Source organism: Ambystoma mexicanum, chromosome 5q (assembly GCF_040938575.1).
Source record: "Ambystoma mexicanum isolate Mex_15411 chromosome 5q, UKY_AmexF1_1, whole genome shotgun sequence".
NCBI lineage: Eukaryota > Metazoa > Chordata > Amphibia > Caudata > Ambystomatidae > Ambystoma > Ambystoma mexicanum.
This window is the reverse complement of record NC_090933.1, coordinates 1,090,635,141-1,090,657,675: the sequence shown is the minus strand read 5'-3', so window position 1 is coordinate 1,090,657,675 and position 22,535 is coordinate 1,090,635,141. Positions and strand designations below refer to the sequence as shown.

General features: G+C 48.3%; 1 protein-coding gene across 1 annotated transcript in view; it reads left to right on the top strand.

Moving 5' to 3' along the window:
- Nucleotides 1-22,535, top strand: part of LOC138498350 (transient receptor potential cation channel subfamily A member 1-like) — a 1,354,892-nt gene that overhangs the window by 871,153 nt on the left and 461,204 nt on the right. The window lies entirely within an intron of this gene.

Below are 22,535 nucleotides of genomic sequence, written 5' to 3'. Positions count from 1 at the left end.
TTCTTTCCTCTGGTACTTGCCTGGTAAATTGTACCAAATTGTAGTACGGTGTTTCATACCATTCCACATTGCCATGCCATATAATATTGGGCCTTATTACAAGTCCGAGAGTGTGGGGAAATAAAAGTTGTAATTCCAACGCCCACCACTTTTCTTGGAGGTAACTGATTTATTGCTATTTTTACCGCACTGCCGAACTATGGGCCTCATTACAAGTATAGCGGTGTGGGTAAAAACTATGTTAAAGGTTCTGTTATTCTGTTACCACTGCTTTAGTGCCACATTACTACACTGCCGTACTACGAGATTGGTGATAAGGAAGAAGATTTACCTCCAGCAAAAATCTGGAGGTAAATCTTCCTCCTTACTGCCAAAAAACGGTGGATTTACAGGGAGGTAATACCGCCATCAGTAAATCCACCAAAAATCCCCATGGAGTAGTATGGACTCAAAAAATGGGAATTACCACCACTTGGATTCCCACAGCAAATCCACGGGACCGAGTGGCGGCAACAGTAACTGATTGTGGCAGGTAAATCTGTCACTTTAAGGTCACATTTCTGTGGAATTACTGTGGGGGAATTACTGCTGGCAGTAATTTCAATGAAATCCCCATTTAGTTCTATGGACTACAAAAAATGGGATTAACACCTCTAACACCTTGTAATCCTGTGTTAAACTCACGAGACAAATTGGTTGTAACACTAAGCGATTTCGGCAGTAATTCCGCTGATTTACCGCTGAATTACCACCTAACTCTTAGTGAGGCCCAATGTGTAATTTCCAACCTAGTGCTAGAGGAGGCAGATGAAGATGAGAGACATACCACAAACTGTGATGTGAAATGATGCAAAAGAAGACCACATGCACAATTTAATTTGATAACAATATTTCGAATGGATTGTGTCCTCCGACTTATTCCTCATCTTTGATATACGTATCTCGCTCAGCTCTGCTGTTTCGAAAAATGTTTCTCGGCAGAGGGTGCTGTGAGATATGTTGTGGCGTCAATGTCCTTCAAGGGCTGCCGTGGTGTGTCAACATCACCAGTAGTATAGGTAGCTCATGCTACGCCCCTTGGCTTCAGTTCCATTTTTCCGATAGCTTTGCTTCGAGTAATAACGGTGCGCTTAATTTTCCTACTGAAAAATGTCTTCTTCTTCTTCATACCCTTCGACCCCAAAGTCGGTTTTAAAAATGTTTACAACTGTGGGGCGAAGATGTCGATAACAGATCCTCACTGTATCTGCCTTTGGTGTTTGGTTTCCGGCCACCAGACTGACAACTGCAGATCCTGTCAGTCCATGACTAAAAAAGCATTCGGGGAACAAAGAGGTAAACTGGCGGTGGGGAGGGAAGCTTCAAAGGCTGCTTCGAAGATGGACAAAAAGTCTAGGGGATCTAAGGACTCCACTAGGCGTAAACATTCGAAGAGGTCCCAGTGGTGGAGTCTGTCGAGACAATCTTCGTCTTCTCCTTCGAAGAAGGTGATGAAGGACGCCATAGGTCTCCCTCTTCGTCATCAGATACCTCTACAGAGGTAATCAGATGTCCGACTAGGTCTGATTCCCCATGTAAATGGAATGCCTTTAGGGTAGAGATGATGCAGATCTTTGAGAATGCGGCCTCAACCCCTTCAAAAGAGTCACGCAAGAGCCATGCAGGGTCTGTCTGTGGTGGCTTGGCGCAGAGCATCCATGTTCCGAATGCGACGAGTGTATGTCTATGACGGCCAAGGCCTTGAGGGAGCGCAGAAGGAAATTGGAGAGAGGTAAGCCTCAAAAGTCCATTACCCCATCCAAACGCACATCCGATGAGTCGAGGCCTTCATCTCCTCGTCACAAAAACACTCCCGATCACGCTCTCGAAGTGGATCACATCAATCTTCCTCTTCAAAACACAGCAAAAAAAGGCACCATAGGTCGCCGTCCACCTTATCTTCCAGTTCACCTGAGAGGTTTATTTGTTCAAAGAAACACAGTACCCCGGCACAGTGGGAGGAATTCTGTAAAAGTATGTTAAAGGTGTTAGAGAACGCAGCCTTGCCCTCCTCCAAAACACCTAGAGGCGATAGCACAAGAGAAACACCTGGAAAACACAGAAGCTGTGCGTCTTCGACCTCGGCTGGGAAGACTCCTCGAGAGCATGAAAAACCCTTGAGTCGAGAAAAAGCCTCTGTGATGTACAAGAAGTCATTACTATCGACTCATAGGGCTAAGCTGAAGAGTGTGTCATCGACGCCCTCGGCACCTCCATCAAAGGAGAAATCATTGACATCTCATGTGTCGACCTCCTCGATGCCATACAGGGCTATACCTTCGACGATTTCGTCCAAGACGTCGACATTACTGTCGATTCCATCGACAACCTCGAAGCCGTTGACAATTTCATCAAAGCCGTTGACGTCATCGTCGATGATTTCAACAATTTCTGTTCCAATGATGACATCCATAACGCCGTCTTCTTCTACATATGAAAAAATTACACATCACAACCTCGTTCAGATTATTTCAAGACCCTATCCTCAATCTATGAGGAAGAAGAGTGATCTGAAGAGGAAAGACCTTTTGGTCTTTTTATGGGATGCCTTTTGTCCCAGATGAACTGGTCTCAGAAGAATCTAGAATGAAACATCTGCAGGACTCCTTGCATGAAGCAAATGTAATTGATACTTCCCAGGAAGTTGAATTCGGTAGGCCTAATCCAGGAGATCATGCTGAAAGCAATTACAGAATGCTTATGACTAAGGTGATGGAGTATATGTGGTGGTCTAGACGTACACCTGTGTTCGAACAAGATGGCCTAACAGATAAACTCGACAATGGGCCACAGGTGGACCCTATTGTCCCATTTCACAAGGCTTTACCCAAAAGGGTTCTGAATGGATTGTGTCCTCCCATGTATTCCGCATCTTATATATCTTGTCTCCCAGCTTTGCTGCTTCGGAAAAAAAATTTCACCAGAGGGCACTGTGCTCTAAGCCAGAGTCGTATTACCTCGAGGTCCGCCATTGAGCATCAACTTCATCCGCAATATAAAGGGCTCGAGCCGCGCTCGTTAGCTCAGTTCTGTTTTTCCGAGCACTGCTTCGTGTCACAAAACGGCGCATCAGTTTTTTCGACGAAATGTCCTCTTCATCGACTCCATCCACACCCAAGACAGGTTTTAAAAAATTTCAAAAGTGTGGAAAAAAGATGTCGATTACCGACCCCCATCGTAATTGCCTTTGGTGTTTGTGCCCTGACCATCGGGTTGATGAATGTGGTTCCTGTCAGGCTATGTCCAATAAGGCTCTTAAGGAACGGAAAGGTAAGCTGGCGGTGGCGGAGGAATCTTATAAGTCTTCTAAAAGACAAAGAGATTCGGGAGGGTCGAGCGGAAAGTCTCAACACGGGTCGAGGAGATCGAGGTCTAAGTCTCGCTCAAGGAAATCCTCCTCTTCTTCATCCAAAAAAGAATGATAGATCTTCTTGTTCCTCTTCCTCCTCGTCTGACATAAGAGTCGTATCCTACCCTTCCAAGCACGATTCCCCTGAAAAATGGGAGGCCTTCAGGGCTTCGATGCTCCAAATTTTAGAGAATGCGGGCCAGATCCCCTCAAAAAAGCCGCATGTAGATCATGCCCCTGCCCACTCCAAAAGTGACAGAGGGAGATCTGACAAAAAGTCGAGGGTGTCATCGGGGTAAGCTCTCTCACACCTCATGAAAAAAGAGTGAAACCACAGGTGCATAAATCGGGGGTAACGGCTGACAAAATGACGTCCATGTCGAAGTTGAATATCGACTCGATGCGGCCTTCAACGCAACATCGAGGCCACCGCCGAAGATGGCGTCGATACCTTCCGCAACAGCGCCAAGGCCTCCCTCGACAAAGTTGAAGCCTCCTTCGAAACCGTTGAAGCCAGCTTGTATATCATCAACGCTTTCTACGCCTTGTCGAGGCATTCTTTAATTCCGATGTCAAAATCGATGCCTTTGTCAAAGCCTAGATCAATGCTACCGTTTTCACCACAGAAGATCTTCCATCCACAACCCAGGCAAGAATTCTTTAGATCTATGTCCTGTATTTACGAGAAGCAATCCTCTGAAGAGGATGTTACTTCAGCTGGGGTTAGATTTGGAACTAAAGAGGTTCCTGAGGAGTTGATAGACCCAAACTCTAAGATGCTGATCTTTATGATTGTCTTCAAACAGCCAGTGGCCTATATACTTCCCCTGAAGTAGAGTTTGAGAAGCCAGACCCTGCAGATCATGCAGACTCTGGGTATAGAAACCTAATGGGAAGAGTCATTGACTTCATGGGATGGAAAACAGCCTCCCCAAGGTTTGACCAGAACAATATGACAGACATCCTTAAAGAAGGACCTCAAAGGGACCCTGTCCTCCCTTTCCATAAGGCAATGCAGAAAAGGGTGATGGCAACTTGGGATACCCCAGACTCTGGGCCTGCAGTAAATAAAAGGTTTATAGGGAAGTACAGACCATCCTCATCAGATCCTGAGTACCTGTCAAAGCATCCCTCGCCAGAAAGCTTGGTGGTACAAGTTGCAACCTCCACTAGACAGTCAGTTTACCCTTCGATACCACCTGATAGGGATGACAAAAAAGTTGATGCTTGGGCCCGGAAAGTCTTCTCTTCGGGCAGCATTGCCCTAAATCTACGAATGTAACTTGCACCCTGGCAATGTTTACATACACCCTGTGGGACTGTATGACATCAGCGGCTGAACACATCCCGGAGGGCGAGGAACGGGATGGTTTCCTGGTAATAGTAAGAGATGGAAAGGAGGCTATGGAGGAATTGCTCCAGTCAGGATTGTACACTGCTGATAGTGTAAGCAGGTCCATGGCATCTAGCAGGGTCCTACATAGATTTGCATGGCTGAGTTAATCTGGTTTTGCACCGGATGTGCAATCCAGATTACTCACTATGCTTGAGGCTGTTCAGCAGCAAGGCGGATGATAGCTTGGAGAAGCTGCAGACCTCTAAAGCGGCGCCGCCGTCCCTTTCGTTTCTACTCCTCTTTTGGAAGAGGGAAGGGACAGGCCAGTCAAAGGGGTCAACAGAGAAAAACCCTTCGTGGTGGAAGAGTGAAAGGTGCTAGATCAGCCCCAGCAGTGGCTACTACCTCCTCAGCCACTGCTGCAGCTGCTGCAAAGCCACTCTGAGATCTTGACCCACAAGACCCCAGTGGGAGGCAGGATTTCTCGGTATCTGTGCGAATGGCGGTACATTACGTCAGATGCCTGGGAACTAGAGATAGTGACCCATGGTTACCTCCTTCCTTTTCGACAAAGACCTCAAGATCATCCACCGGGAACCAATTCTGTCAAAATTCCAGACCCGCCCCTTGTGCAGGAGATTTTAGTCCTGCTAGAGAAATGTGCAATAGAACATGTACCTGTAGCGGAGAGGAACAAGGGTGGCTACTCCCCTTATTTTCACATTCCCAAGAAGGACGGAGGATTGAGACCCATCTTGGACTTAAGAAATGTGAACAAATTCCTCAGGAAGGACAAGTTCAAGGTGGTGACCCTTTCTCAGATCCTTCAGGCACTTCAACTTCAGGACTGGCTGGTTTCATTGGACCTTCAGGATGCTTACTTTCATGTGCCAATCCATCTCAAGCATAGAAAGTACCTGAGGTTCGCGGTCGGCAGTTCTCACTATCTGTTTCGAGTTCTGCCATTTATGCTGACCTCCGCCCCAAGGGTTTCCACCAAGCTGATGGCTCTGGTGGTAGCGAGTCTCAGGAGGGGGGAAATTCATGTCTACCCTTACCAGGACGACTGGTTAATCAGGGCGAGTTCAGCCGAACGAGCCCGGGAACATCTGACGATGACCTGCCACTTCTTACACAGACTGGGCTTCTCCCTCAATTACAAGAAGTCACAAATGATTGCACGCCAAAGACTCCAATTCATCCGAGCAGTCCTAGATATTTGCTTGGGTAAAGCCTCGCCGGCTGAGGAGAGAGTTCACCACATTCTGCAGATGGTAACAAAGTTTTGGAACGTCCACCATCTGCCAACCTTCGGTTTTCTGAGGTTGCTCGGCCTCATGGCATCTTGAATTTTTCTGGTGCCGGAGGCCAGATTGAGGATGAGAACCCTTCAATGGGCCCTCAGGACTGAATGGTCTCAATTTTCGGGGATAAGTCAGATCTTCTGCAAGTCCCGGCCAGAGTGGCTCAAGATGTTCTATGGTGGGCTTGCAAGGAAAATATCCTCAAGGGAGAATCTTTTTGGCAACCATGGCCAGAGATAACAGTAGTGACGGACGCCTCACTCACGGGGTGGAGAGCTTATGCCAATGAAATGACAACCAGCGGTCGTTGGTCTACATCGGAGTCCAAACTACACATCAACCTTTTGGAGCTGAGGGCAATCAGACTAGCGCTGAAGGCCTTTCTGCCCTCTGTACAGGGAAAGAATGTCCTGATAATGACGGATAACACAGTGGCCATGTGCTACCTCAAGAGAGGAGGCGTAGGGTCACTACCACTGTGCAGAGAGGCAATGCAGCTCTGGTTCTGAGCAATGCAAGAAGGAATCTCTCTGTCGGCGGTTCACCTAGCCGGAGAGCAGAACACGGCGGCCGATGCTCTGAACAGGCAGAGCACAGTTTTTCATGAATGGGAACTAGCTCAGGAAGTTCTTCAAGAGATCTTTGCCCTATGGGGAACCCTTCAAGTGGATCTGTTTGCGACCAGTGTCAACAGGAAGTGTGGACTGTACTGCTCAAGGGAATTTCCTCCGAGAGGAGCTCTAGGGGACGCGTTTGTGGTGGACTCGGAATTTCCACTCCGATACGCGTTTCCTCCAGTCCCTGTGATTCCTCATGTAATCAGGAGGTTGAGAAAGTTCAGGAAATCCATGATCCTAATTGTCCCAGATTGGGCCAGGAGGACGTGGTACCCAGACCTTCTGGACATGTCCATCTGTCCTCCAATACGTCTTCCACAAAGAGAGGATCTTCTCTCGCAAGAGGAAGGTCGGGTTCTCCATCCAGAGGTCAAGACACTCAGCCTTCACGCATGGTTTCTGAGAGGCTGAGATATAAGGATTGGGACCTGCTGGATGCCCTAATGGAGATTTTGCTTTCGGCCAGAAAGCCAGCAATAAAATCCTTGTACCGGTGTCGTTGGAACAAGTTCAGTAACTGGTGCAAGGATAAGAATGTGGACCCATCCTTATGTAATACTCCTACAGTACTTGCTTTCCTTTTTACACTTGGCCAATTTGGGGCTCCAAGTTGGTACAATAAAGGGATATTTAGCAGTGCTATCTATTTTTAAGCGCTCCTCTGAAGAGGTTTCTTATTTTAAAATGCCTTTAGTTACCCAGTTTCTAAAAGGACTAGCAAATGTGTACCCACCACCACCTTTTCAGGTACCCATATGGGATTTAAATTTAGTTTTAAAATTTCTCATGTGTGCCCCCTTTGAGCCTTTACATTCTTGCCTGTTAAGGCTCCTCACTTTGAAAACAATTTTGCTAGTGGATATAACATCATCCAGCAGGGTGAGTGAGTTGAAGACGCTGTCTTGTAAACCCCCTCACACCATTTTCCATAAGGACAAGGTCATTCTAAAGGTCAAACCATCCTTCTTTTTAAAACCTTTATTTATAAAGCGCCCGACACACCTCCCCCACCACCGCCCGCACCCTCCCCACTCAGTCCGTCAACCCTTGCCGTGGTTCGACCCCTCCTCCACGTGGATAAGTACTTAGGCCGGGGTTTTTTGGCTTGGCTAAGGTTTGTGTCCCTGCATCAGGAGCCGAGTTCTCCTGTCGAGGATGATGCGTCATCGGCTGTTTCATTGATTAGGAATGCCACGAACAGGCCCCAGATGTCGGGAGGTTGTGCGTGTTGTGGCAGTGTTTTGATGAAATCAGACTCAACGTCTTGGCAGTAAAGGATGTCTTTCCGCCAGTCTGCTACCGATGGGACTGCCCCCGTTCCCAGGTCATGGCGACTCTTCTGCAGGCCAGGGTCAGTAGCACACCTGTCCGTTTCATCACACTGGAGAAAGTTGTTGAGTCATCCCGAGAAGTGCCACCATCGGGACGGCTTGCGCTTGGTCTAATTGTCAATGTGGTCTGAAGGACTTGGGACTAAAAGTGTGATATCTTGGGGCAGTCCCATGCTAGGTGTACAAAGTCTGCATTTAAGATTCCACATCTCTCGCATTTTGCCGGTGAGTCTGGATGTTGTTTGTTGTTTTTAGTGGGGGTGAAGTAAGTCTGATGGAGAAAGTTGAAATTAATTTGCTTGAGACGTGAGTTTAGTGCTATTTTTTGTGTTTGCCATATTACAAATGTCCATTCCTCCTCGGGGATCACTGCTTGAAGGGATTTTTCCCATCTAGTTTTTGTGCGGGGGTTAATGGTTGCTGTGTCAGTTAGGATAGATTTATAGATGGCTGAAACTAGTCTTCCATCCCCCTGCGTTTGAATCACGTTGTGCAATAATTGCCAAGTCGAGGGTTCACGTGGGAAGGTGGGGAAGAGTGCTTGGAAGGTGTATCTAGTTCTAAAATAAAGAAACTTATCTAAAGCGGTAGTGCCACCTCTCTCTGTTACCTGTTGTGGAGTCATAAAGATACCTTCAGTGAACAAATCACCTAGGGTGTTTAGCTGTAATTTGGCTACCCAGGTATGGAAGACATTTTTGGAGGTCAGAGGGATCCCAGGGATGAATTTGATCGGGAGGAGGGGTGAGTATCTCACTGAGACTCCGTATTTTAATGCAAGTCTCTTCCAGACCGTGTATGTCATGAGGACAACATTCATAGTGTTATAGGGCACTGCGAGCTGACTAATGAACACCACCCTCAGCAGGTTAGGAGTCGCCAGGGCCCGCTCTATTTGTACCTGGGGTCTGACAAGGTGAGTATTGTACCAGTGGCCGCGGAACTGCACCTGCACTGCCCAATAGTATCTCTCTAGGTCCAGGAGAGCGAGTCCCCCGCTGGATACCGGGAGTATCAGGGTTGAATGAGCCACTCTGGCGGGTTTGCCTGCCCATAGGAGTTCAAGGACAATACTCTTGATTTTCCTCAAAAAGGATTGTGGGAGAAGAATGGGGATGTTAGAGAAAAGGTAAAAAGTTTTGGCAAAATTAGCTTTTTAACTAAGGAGGCCCTGCCCCACAGGGTTAGCGGGAGAGATTTCCAACGGTTAACCTTCTCTTGGAGTATTTTTAATGTTGACTCGTAGTTGTCCCGAAAGACTTTGTGGTAGTTTAGCGACATTAATATTCCTAGATAGCGTACCCATGAGGTTTCCCATGTAAAGTGAAAGTCGTCAGCAAATGGTGCAGTGGCGTGGGTGAGCAGTAATATTATTGATTTGGTATGATTAATTTTTAACCCGGAGATTGCCCCAAATTTAATTACCTCTTTCATTATTGGAATCAGGTTTTCGACGGGGTCATGGACGAACAACGCTACATCGTCTGCATATAGGGATATGATCAGCCTGTGCGGGCCTATGCTGAGTTCCCGATGGAGCTGATTGGATCAAAGGGATGACGCCAGGGGTTCCATTACTAATGCAAATATCAATGCTGACAGAGGGCAGCCTTGCCTGGTACCCCGTTGTAACTTGATGGGAGTCGATCTCGCCGATCCCACTACTATTGTCGCCTGGGGATTGTTGTAAAGTAGGGATACAAGTTTAATGAAACAGGTTCCTAGGCCCATCCGAGTGAGTACTTTGAATAAGAAGGGCCATTCCACTGAGTCGAAAGCCTTCTCGGGATCAAGTAAAACAGCGACGGCTTGGTGATCGGGGTTGAGAGCTTCCATGACCTCGAACAGCCTCCTGTTGCCGAATGTCGTGTTGCGGCCTGGTACAAAGCTGGCCTGATCCGCAAGTACGAGACCCGGCATCAGTGGCAGCAGCCTCCTGGTAAGTACTTTCACCAGTATTTTGTTATCTAAGTTAAGTAGGGAGATGGGTCTATATGACGCACATTCTTCTGGGGGTTTGCCGGATTTATGTAGGATAATATTGGCCTCTCAGGTGGTTTGTGGGAGGGAGCCTGATTCTAGCGCTTCACGGTAAACCTCAGAGAGAAGGGGGGCTAGGGTATTTGCGAAGGCTTTGTAGAATTCCCCGGTTAGACGATCAGGCCCTGGGGCTTTGGTGTTGGGGAGGGATTTGATGGCCTTGACTATTTCGTCTGATGTGATGAGTTCATTAAGGGGTTCGCGTAGATCTCTTTCTACCCAATATAGCTCAGTGTCTTCAAGATAATCTGTGTAATGCTTCAGTGTCAGTGGTGTATTTAAGGTGTAGAGGTCTTGGTAGAAGGATCGAAATGTATCTGCTATTTCTTCATCTGTGTGCACGATTGTGCCGTGACTAGAGCGTATTCTCTCGACCGTTGTGAGTTTCCTGTCAGCATTTACCAGCTTCGCTAAGAGGGCTCCAGGTTTTTGGCCTTCGCCATAGTGACTGATCTGGCTGTTCCAGCCTAGGAGTTTTATTTCTCGTTCCGCTGTGGTCGTGAGCGTTTGTAGTTCTTTCTTAAGAGTGACCTGGACTGCGGAGTCGTCCCCGGCGGAGAGTTTAAGCTTGAGGGTTATTAAGCACTCTTCACTGGAGGTTAACTCTTGACAGATCAGTTTAAGGATGCCGTTCTCTTTGGCCAAGCAGACCCCTCTCACGAAGCACTTCAGTGTCTCCCAGATCATGCTCGCTGAAGTCACTGAACCCACATTTGTTTTCCAAGAATGTTGAGATCTCATCTCGTAGTTTTGAGGCGAACACTTGGTCCTGCAGTGAGCCCGGCTTGAAGCGCCAATGTAGCAGGCGAGACTTGTAGGTAGCTGGATTGCAGATGAGGGTTACTGGGGAGTGATCGGAAAAGGTTTTCAGTAATATTTGGCAGAGCCCTGGCTGGAGCGAACCTCCGGTGGAGATAAAAGGTAGTTTATTCTGGAGCTGGTGTTGTGCACTGCTGAATGAAATGTGTAGTCGCACTGTTCCCAGTTATTATGTCTCCATGCGTCTACCAAGTTATAAGCCTTGCAGATTTCCTGTATTTGGAGGGCGGCCTTGGAGATCGGCAGTGCTATGTCGCGCAACCTGTCTTTATCTGGGTCTAGGGAAGTGTTGAGGTCACCTCCCTAGATGATCGTTCGCGCACCTCTGTTGCGAGGTGTGTGAGAACCCACTCAAAGTTATTTGCTCCATCTACATTGGGTCCGTATGAGTTGACTAAAGTGACTTCTTTTCCTTCCACTATCCCTCTCACCAAGAGGGATCTGCCTTCGGTGTCCCTAATGGAGTTTACTAGTCGAAACCCGGATCGCCTGTTGATCAAGATTCCCACTCCTCTGGCGTAGGCTGAGTACGAGGATAAGTACCTATGACAGCCCCAGCTGCGGGCCCATTGGTGCTCTTTTTTTCGGAAAGGAGATGCGTTTCTTGGAGCATGGCAACGTCTATGTCATGTCTCTTAAGGTATTGCAGGAGCTTCCTTGTTTTTGAGGGGTGATTGCCCCCTCTAATGTTCCAAGTGGCGACCTTGAATTATTCGCTTATTGTGAATATTTGTGCTGCTGTTGTTAGGCTTGGCATGAGGGATCTTCCGGTGTTGATGGTAGCGTCGGCGACTGACACCTGCCGGTCTACAGAGCAAGCGGAGGAGGGGGAGTGACAGAGCACGGTGAGCTGAGGGGGTAACGGGGGTCGGCGGTCTGGTGGCGCATTCCCAACCTTGTTCTCTAACGTCTTTCCTTACACAGGCAACCCCCAACTCGCCTGTTGGTGCTTTTGGTCAGGGTGGGATCCGCAACAGCGCGGATCCATCCTTTACTTTCCCACCCATTAACAGTGAACAGTTGAATTAACTTTGCTGCGCAAGAGGCTATAGTGGCTTCCCAAGTTGCACGGCCGCAGAGTGCTAGACTCCAGTGACATTTTGACCAGTTGCTGTGTTTTTGTATTCTGGTTTTAGTGCTGATGACCTTGAGACTGTCGAGAGGGGTTTCTGCGGCTTCTTTCTCTTTGCATGCGTGCTTGGTTGGTGCTCAGCCCGATCCAGGAAAGCGTTGGCCTCCTCCGGTGTTTGGAAGAAGTGGACTTTCCCCCCATGCTGGACCCTGAGGCACGCCGGGAAGAGCATTGAGTAAGATAATTGGTTCTCTTTTAGTCTTTGTCTTGTAGCAGTAAAGGATCTTCTCTGGGACTGAACAGCTGGGGAGAAGTCCGGATAGAAGTGTATCCTGTCCCCATCGTGGAGGAGCTCTCCTTTCTCCCTGGCCAGTCGCAAGATGGCGTTGCGGTCTTTATAGTTGAGTAGCTTTGCTATTATTGGCCTGGCAGGAGTCCCTGGAATGGGTTTGACGGATGGGATTCTGTGTGCTCGTTCCACGACAAAGAGGTGTGAGAGGGCATCTCGGCCGAAAAGGGTAGCGCATAGTGATTCTACGAAGTCCTCCATTTTTGTGTCGAGCTGGTGTTCTCTCACCCCAATAATCCTGATGTTATTCCGCCGGGAACGGCCTTCCAAATCCTCGCACTTGGATGTGGTGACCTTAATTTGGGTCTCGAGCTGAGAGATTGTGGCTTCTAGGGTCACTGTGTTATCATCGAGGTTGGAGATGCGTTGTTCCACCTCGTTGAAGCGTTCGGTGTGGGTGTCCAATCTGTGTTGGAGGAGATCGACTTTAGAGGAGAGGCTGTCCATTTTGTTGTTTAGACTCCCGATGCCTGTCTTTAGGTCCAGTAAGAGACCCTTGATGTCGATTGCGGCGTTCCCTTCTGCCATTTGGTGTTCACCATCGGTTGGGGACTCCGGTTCTTCTTGGAGTCTGAGGATTTTGGGGGCAGTTCCAGCTTCGAAGGTTAGCTTTCTCTGAGATTTGTCTGTCTTCCCCATTGGACCAGGACTGCCAGAGGTGTCTATGCATTACTCCTTGGGGAAGAGCTTGGATTCGTGGTGCCAGTTTTCACTGTATGAGAGGGAGCTTGAAAGTCAAGCGGTGTTCTTGCCGGGAGGAGAGACGCTGCTTGGCGATGTAGGCCTGATCCCTTTAGACCCTATGGAGACGCTGCGGCAGCCCACGCCCACTGCTCCCCGCGGGACCGCAGGACTGTTTTCCCCATAGTGGCGGCAAATGCGGCTTGTGTGGGCGGCGCGGGGCTGAAGCAGTATGGGAACGCAGCAAGGCAGTTGAGACTGAGTTACCACCCAGCCCGCGCTGTACCTGTGCCGAGCAGTCTGTTACTCGGTGCCCGCCACTGGGCTCATTCTGTCCTTCGTGTGTTGTGCGGATCTTTTTCCTCCAGGGAGGGCCGTGGTTCTTGGGTCATTTTTTAGTTCCTGGCTGTCCGTCTGGGTATGCCGCGCCCGGCGTCGGGTCTGGATGTTAGAGGTGGATCTGTGCTCGACCCTCTTCTCCTCCGGCTGGGGTCTCGTCTCTGCCGCCGCCTGCCCCGGGTGCCTGCTCCGGCCACAACCATGGGCCGCGTGTCACGGATTGTCGACTCGGCGGGGGTGGGGTGCAGCTCTGCTCTTCGTCCGCTGCTGATGGGTGCGCCGCACGGCACTTCTCTCGAGGGTGCAGTGGAGGGGAAGAGCCCCGTCACTCTGGGACTCTGCTCGGGCGCTGATGACTGCACACGGCCCCGGCTGTGGATGGGCCTACTCGGATGACACAGGCCGCGAGCGCGGGCTACCGCATTAGGGGTCGCCGGTGCACCGATTTTAGCCGAAATTTCGCTGGTGAGTGTAGCGAGTCTAGGAGGCTTAGGCAGACTCAGGTCAGGGTGGTAGAATTCCAAAATTATGCAGGATTATTCAGGATTAATATCTGTCCATGCGGGAGCTCGCTACAGTGCGGCCATCTTGTTTGGCCCTCTAGCGCCCTCTTCAAACCATCCTTCTTACCTAAAATAGTCTCTGATTTCCACCTGTCACAGAAAAATTACCTTACCCTCTTTTTACCCTCATGCACACGCAATTAAAGAGGAGGAGAGATTACACAGGCTGGACCCAAAAAGGATTCTGAGTTTCTATATTTCTATACTAGCGAATTTCTGACAAAGTGACCAACTGTTTGTTGTATAAACTGGACACAAATTGGGCCTTGGAGTGTCTAAACAAACTCTATCCAGATGGATAATTCTGGCAATTTCGGAGTGCTACAAATTTGCTGCGAAGGAGCTCCCAGATGGGCTAAGGGCTCATTCAACCAGCGGCATGGGAACTTCAACGGCTCTTCAAAGGGGTGTTCCGGTGCAGGATATTTGTGCGGCGGCCACCTGGTCATCAATGCACACTTTCGTAAAACATTACTGCTTGGACTCTTCATCTTATCAAGGAGGCCTCTTTGCAAAAGACATCATTCAGTCCACGACTGAAATCTCTGGTACTCCCTCCTCCAAATTCTTACTGCTTTGGGAGCCTATCTAAGATGAGGAATACATGGGAGGACACAATCCATTTGAAGAACAAGTTACTTACCAACTGTGACCTTCTTTTGACTGGATGTTTCTCTCACTTATTTCTCATCGACCCTCCCAACCTACCACTACGTACAGTTTACGCCAGTTGCACTCAAACTTCCTTAAGAGCCGAAGGTCTTTGAAAGCCTGATCAACTGATGTGACAATTAATACCGGAAAAACAGAACTGAGCTAACGGGCGTGGTTCGATCCCTTTATACTGCGCATGACATCAACGCTCGACGGCGGCCCTCGAGGGATTACGACTTTGTGGCTTCAAGCACAGCGCCGTCTGGTGAAAAAAATTCTGAAGCAGCAAAGCTGGGAGACAAGATATCGAAAATGAGGAATACGTGGGAGGAACATCCAGTCGAAAGAAAGTTACAGTTGGTAAGTAACTTGTTCATCTACCAACTGGGAAACACCAGAGGTTATCCCTGCAGTTAACAAAAGCTTGACAGCTAAATATAGAGCATCAGCTTTGGATTCTCTATATCTTTCAAAGCACCCGACTCCAGAAATTCTAGTAGTACAGGCTGCAACTTCTTCTGGAAAGCAGAATACATATCCTACAATCCCACAAGATCGTGATGACAAGAGGTTTGATGCCATGGCCAAGAAAGTTTTCTCGGCATGCAGCATGACGCTAAAGTCTGCTAATGCCACATGCACGCTGGCCAGGTTTACGCACACCCTTTGGGATTGTGTTTCGATGGCATCTGACCATATCCCTGAAGGGGAGGATAGGGATGGTTTCTTGAACTGTATCAAGGATGGAAACGACACTATGTGCGAATCCCTCCAAACCGGTTTCAACTCTGTTGACAACATCAGCAGAGCCATGGCGGCTAGTACAGTAATCCGCAGATTTGAATGGTTGCAGAAGCCGGGATTTGCCCCAGACGTACAGTCCAGACTTCTCAACATAACATACCCTTTGATGGCACACTTCTATTTCAAAGTAAAGCCGATGAGAGTTTGGAGAAGCTGCAAACTTCCAAGGCGGCAGCCAAATCCCTGGGAGCTGCGATAAGGCAAACTACAAACCGCCCGACAGATGTGCCCTGAAGGGGTAGGTCCTTTCGCTATTATTCCGCATTCGGAAAGGGCAGAGGACAGTCAGCTCAAAGAGGTCAGAGACGATTCCACAGTGGTGGATGGGGTAGAGGTACTAAGACCGCAACAGCAGGTGCTACTTTACCCTCAGCATCTGCGTCAGCCGCCCCAAAACCTCTATGAGGTCTTATATCACATAACAACAGTAGGAGGCGGATTAACTCAGCATCTGACAGAATGGCAGGCTATTATTTCAGACGCTTGGGTACTGGAGACAATCGCCCAAGGTTACTGTCTGCCTTTCCTACAACACCTCAGAGTCATCCACCGGGAGACAACTCTTTGAAGATTCCGGATCTGCTCCTTATGCAGGAGATTTTTACCCTGATAGAGAAAGGTGCTATAGAACCGGTACCTGTAGCATAGAGGAACAAGGGCTGGTACTCCCCATATTTTTTAATTCCGAAAAAAGACAGAGGATTGAGACCCATCTTGGACTTAAAGGACTTGAACAAGTTCCTCAGGAAGGACAAGTTCAAGATGGTAACCCTTTCTCAGATCCTTCAGGCCCTCCAGCTTCTGGATTGGTTGGTATCATTGGACCTTCAGGATGCTTACTTTCATGTGCCTATCCATCACAAACACAAAGTACCTGAGGTTCACCATTGGCAACTTGCACTATCGGTTTTGGGTTCTGCCATTTGGGCTAACCTCCACCCAAGGGTTTTCACCAAGTTAATGGTGGTTGTGGCAGCGAGTCTCAGGAGAGGGGGGGTTCATCTCTACCCCTACCATGACGATTGGTTGATCAGGGCAAATTCCCCGGAACAAGCCCTATATCATCTAACTTACACGTGCCACTCCCTCCACAGACTGGGCTTCTCCCTCAACTTCAAGAAGTCCCACATGGTAGCATCACAAAGACTCCAATTTATCGGAGCAGTCCTGGATGCATCCCTGGGGAAAGACTTGCCACCAGAGGTGAGGGCTCAAGACATTCTGCAGATGGTGACACAGTTCCAGAATCCCCAACATCTTCCGGCCTTCGATTTTCTGAGGTTGTTTGGTCTCATGGCATCCTGCATTTTTCTGGTGCCAGAGGCTTGCCTGAGAATGATATCCCTGCAATGGGCTCTGAGGACTCAATGGTCACAGTTCTCGCGAAGGATGTCAGATCTCCTACAAATCCCACACAGAGTCACACTGAACCTTCAGTGGTGGGCCTGTCGGGAAAACATCTTGAAAGGAGAACCATTTTGGCAACCATGGCCGGAGATAATAGTAGTGACGGAAGCCGCAATCATGGGGTGGGGAGCTCATACCAATGATTTGACCATCAGTGGTCGTTGGTCTCCATCGGAGTCGTAACTACATATCAACGTGTTAGAGCAGACGGCAATCAGACTAGCGCTGAAGGCCTCCCTGCCAGCTATATGGGGAAAGAACGTCCTGATAATGATGGACAACACAGTGGCCATGTACTATCTCAACAAGAGAGGAGGCGTAGGGTCACTCCCACTGTGCAGAGAGGCAATGCAGCTCTGGTTTTGGGCAATATAAGAAGGAATCTCTCTGTTGGCAGTGCAACTAGCTGGAGAGAAGAACATGACGGCGGACGCTCTGAGCAGGCAGAGTGCAGTCTCCCACGAGTGGGAACTAGCTCAGAAAGTCCTTCAAGAGATCTTTGCTCTTTTGGGAACCCCTCGGGTGGATCTGTGCACAGCCAATGCCAACAGGAAGTGTGAACTGTTATGTTCAGGGAATTTCCCCCGAGAGGAGCTCTCTGGGATGCGTTTGTGGTGAAATGGGAATTTCCAGTTCTCTATGCGGTTCCTCCAGTCCCCGTCATTTCTCACATAATAAGGAGGTTGAGGAGACTCAGGAAAACCATGATCCTAATTGGCCAGGAGAACGTGGTACCCGGACCTTCTAGACATGTCCATCTGTCCTCCGATTTGTCTTCCACAAAGAGAGGCTCTTCTCTCGCAAAGGGAAAGTCGGGTTATCCATCCAGATATCAGGACACTCAGCCTTCACGCATGGTTTCTGAGAGGCTGAGATACAAAGATTGGGACCTCCCGGATGATGTAATGGAGGTATTGGTTTCGGCCAGAAGGCCAGCAACCAAATCTTTATACCACTGCCGTTGGAATAAGTTCTGCAGTTGGTGTAGAGATAAGAATGTTGACCCTTTTTCATGCAATACACCGGTGTTGTTATCTTTCCTATTGCACTTAGCAAATCTGGGCCTCCAGATTGGTACGATCAAAGGTTACCTAGCAGCGCTTTCCATTTTCAAGCGTACTGCTGAGGAAGTTTCCTACTTTAAAATACCTCTGATAATACAATTCCTGAAGGGGTTAAATGATGTTTAACCCCCCACCTCCTTTTCAAGTCCCACTATGGAATCTAAATTTGGTCTTAAACTTTTTGATGGGTACTCCTTTTGAGCTTCTTAATTCATGCCCATTAAGACTGCTTACCTTCAAAACAGTCATTTTAGTAGCGATAACATCTGCCCGAAGGGTGAGTGAGCCACAGGCTTTGTCTTGCAAACCTCCTCACACTGTCTTTCACAAGGACAGAGTAGTATTAAGGGTGAAGCCTAACTTCCTTCCCACGCTGGTATCTGAATTCCACATCACTCAGAGGATAACCTTGCCTTCTTTTTACCCTCCTCCAGGGAAAGAGGAAGAAAGGCTGCAAAGGCTCGATCCAAGGCGTGCCTTGAGTTTTTCCATTCGCAGACTTGCTAAGCTCAGATGAACTGACCAATTATTCGTGGGTTACACAGGTCATAAAATTGGGTCTAGCCATCATCAAACAAACCATCTCTAGGTGAATTATTTTAACAATTGTAGAATGCTATAAATTGGCCGGTAAAGACCCTCCAGAAAATCAAAGGGCCCATTCAACCAGGGCTATCACAGCTTCGTCAGCTCTTCAAAGAGGAGTTCTGATAAAAGATATTTGTGCGGCTGCCAGATGGTCGTCTGCACACACCTTTACAAAATACTATAGTCTGGATTCCTCCACTAGCCAAGAATCTTAATTTGGAAAGGCAGTACTGCACTCTGTGCATACTTAATTATTCCAATTGTACTCCCTCCTCCTGATCATATTACTGCCTGGGGAGAGTATCAAAGATAAGGAATACGTGGAAGGACACAATCCATTCAGAACAAGTTACTTACCCCTGGTAATGTTCTTTTAACTCGATGTTCCTCCCACGTATTCCTTATCGCCCCTACCATCCTACCCCACAGTCAAACTTCCCTTGTGGTTACAGTCTGCGCTTCCTCTAGGGTAGTAACCGTCTAACTTAAGACAGTTCTTCACTTCAAAACGGCACTGAGCAACGGACGCTGCATGTGCTACCTCAAACCTGTGATGACGTTGACATTGGCACCGAGGCCTCCAGGGGACACCGACTTGACAGGCATCGACCCGACAGGCATCGACGCACAGCACCCTCTTCTGGGGAAAACATTTTTTTTCCGAAGCAGCATGCTGGATATTAGGAAATATCAAAGATAAGGAATGCATGGGAGGAACATCCAGTCGAAAGAACGTTACCAGGGGTAAGTAACTTGTTCTTTTAAGTCAATGTCCTCCATTTATGAAGAGGAAAGTGCTTCGGACAATGAAATATCTCCATTGGGAGTGCATTTTGGCACTAGAGAGGTACCTGAAGAATTAATTGATCCAGAATCAAGGATGAAGGACCTCTAAGATTCCCTCTAATCTGCTAGTGGTCTTGATACTTCACCAGATTTGGAGTTTGGAAAACCTGACCCATCAGACCATGCTGATTCAGGTTATAGAAACCTTATGAACAGAGTCACTGATTACATGGGTTGGAGTAGGACTTCACCAACTTACGAGCAGGATGACAAAACAGCATCCAGTTTTGCCTTTTCATAAGGCCCTTCAGTGGAAGGTGATATCAAATTGGGAGGCTCCAGTATCTGGACCTGCTGTGAACAGGATCTTCTCTAGCAAGTATAGACCCTCTAGCAGTGATCCTGACTATCTCAGCAAACATCCTACGTCTGAGAGTTTGGTAGTCCAAGCTGCTACTTTGACAAAGCAGACTGCTTATCCCTCTGTTCCCCCGGATAAAGATGATAAAAAAGTTGATGCATAGGCTCGCAAGATCTTTACCTCAGGCAGCATGGCCCTGAAGTCCACTAATGTTACCTGTACCTTGGCTCGATTCACTTATACCCTGTGGGACTATGTTAGCATGGCGGCTGATCACATCCCAGAAGGCGAGGAAAGGGACGGCTTTCTGAGCTTGGTTAAGGATGGCAGGGAGGTGATGGGAGAGTGTTCCCAATCAGGACAGAATACTTCTAACAGCATCAGCAGATCCATGGCTGCAAGCACTGTACTGCGCAACATGCCCTTCGACGGATCGAGATTGTTCGGCAGCAAGGCAGATGAGAGTCTGGAGAAGCTGCAGACCTCTGAGGCGGTGGCTAAGTCCCTTAGCGCCTCCATTCGACAACCTCAACGACCTTAGTGAGGCTCATCTTCCTGGAGAGGTCGTTCTTTTTGCTTCTATTCCTCAGTTGGTAGAAGAAGAGGACAGGCCTGACAAAGGGGTCAAAGAAGATTCCCTCGTGGTGGACGAGGAAGGGGTGCTAAATCAGCCCCAGCAGCGGCATCTTTACCCTCAGCCACTGCTGCAGCCGCCTCTAAGCCACTCTGAGACCTTGACCCACAAGACCCCGGTTGGAGGCAGAATTTATCAGCATCTGAACGAATGACAGGGCATTACTTCCGATGCTTGGGCACTGGAAACAGTAGCTCAAGGTTACTGCCTTCCTTTTGTAAAAAGGCCTCAAGATCATCCCCCGGGAACCAACTCTGTCAAAATTCCAGATCCGCTCCTTGTGCAGGAGATTTTAACCCTGCTAGAGAAAGGTGCAATAAATCATGTCCTTGTAGCAGAGAGGAATGAGGTTGGTATTCCCCCTACTTTCTCATTCCCAAGAAGGACGGAGGATTGAGACCCATCTTGGACTTAAGCAATTTGAACAAATTTCTCAGGAAGGACAAGTTCAAGATGGTAGCCCTTTCTCTGATAATTGAGGCTCTCCAACTCCAAGACTGGTTGGTATGATTGGACCTTCAGAATTCTTACTTTCATGTGACAATCTATCTCAAGCACAGAAAGTACCTGAGGTTCGTGGTTCTCACTATCAGTTTCGAGTTCTGCCATTCGGGCAGACCTCTGCCCAAGGGTTTTCACCAAGCTGATGATGGTAGTGGCAGCAATTCTCAGGAGAGGGGGGATTCATGTCTACCCCTACCTAGACAACTGGTTGATCAGGGCTCGTTCACCTGAGCAAGCCCAGGAACATCTCAGTATCACCTGCCACTCCCTACACAGACTGGGCTTCTCCCTCAATTGCAAGAAGTCTCATATGATACCATACCAAAGACTCCAGTTCATCAGAGCAGTCTTTGATGCTTCCTCGGAGAAAGCCTCACCTCCTGAGGTGAGACCTCAACACATTCAGCAGATGGTAGCAACATTCCAGAATGCCAAACATCTTCTGGCCTTCAATTTTTTGACGTTGCTCGGTCTCATGGTGTCCTGCATTTTCCTTGTGCCAGAGGCCCAATTGAGAATGAGATCCCTTCAAAGGGCTCTCAGAACTCAGTGGTCCCAGTTTTCAGGGAATATGTTAGATCAACTACAAGTTCCGAGCAGAGTTGCTCAAGACCTGATTTGGTGGGCTTGTGAAGACAACATTCTCAAGGGACAGTCTTTTTGGCAACCATGGCCGGAGATAACAATAGTGACGGACGCCTCACTCATGGGGTGGTGAGCCCACACCAACAAACTGACAATCAACGGTCATTGGTCTCCATCGGAGTCCAAACTACACATCAACCTTTTGGAGCTGAGGGCAATCAGACTAGTACTGATGGCCTTCCTGCCCTGTGTACAGGAAAATAATGTCCTAATAATGACAGACAACACAGTGGCCATGTACTACCTCAACAAGAGAGGAGGTGTAGGGTCACTACCACTGTGCAGAGAGGCATTGCAGTTCTGGTTCTGGGCAATACAAGAAGGAATCTCTCTGTCGGCAGTTAACCTAGCCGGAGAGCAGAACACGGCAGTGGGCGCTTTGAGCAGGCAGAGCACAGTTTCCCACGAGCGATAACTAGCTCAGGAAGTCCTTCAAGAGATCTTTACCCTTTGGGAAACCCCTCAAGTGGATCTGTTTGCGACCGGTATCAACCGGAAGTGCGATCAGTATTGCTCAAGGGAATTTCCTCCAAGAGGAGCTCTAGGGGGCGCGTTCATAGTGGACTGGGAATTTCCACTCCTGTACGCGTTTCCTCCAGTCCCCGTCATTCCTCCCGTAATCAAGAGGTTAAGAAAGTTCAGGAAAACCATGATCCTAATTGCTCCGGATTGGGCCACATCTGACCTCCAATACGTCTTCCACAAAGAGAGGATCTCTGAAGAGGAAGGTCGGGTTCTCCTTCTAGAGGTCAGGACACTCAACCTTCATGCATGGTTTTTGAGAGGTTGAGACATAAGGATTGGGACCTCCTGGATGACGTAATGGAGATTTTGCTTTTGGCCAGAAGACCAGCAACCAAATACTTGTACCGGTGTCATTGGAATAAATTCAGTAACTGGTGAGGAACTCCTATGGTGCTTTCTTTTCTGTTACATCTGGCCAAACTGGGGCGCCAGATAAAAGGATACCTGGCGGCGCTTTCCATTTTTATGCTCTCCTCTGAAGAGGTCTCCTATTTCAAAATGCCATTGATGGTATCTAGACTATCCATCGAAATTAGATTCATCAAATGAATATCCAACAAATTGTATTCATTGAACGCCATTTCCATCGAAACGCACTTTCATTGAATACATTTCGTTGGATTTCGATTAGGGTTAGGGTTGGGTTAGGGGGTGCCCTTGGGGCTTGGTGGAGTTTGGTGGGTAGGAATCCCCCAAAAAATATTAAACACTGAAATGTTACATG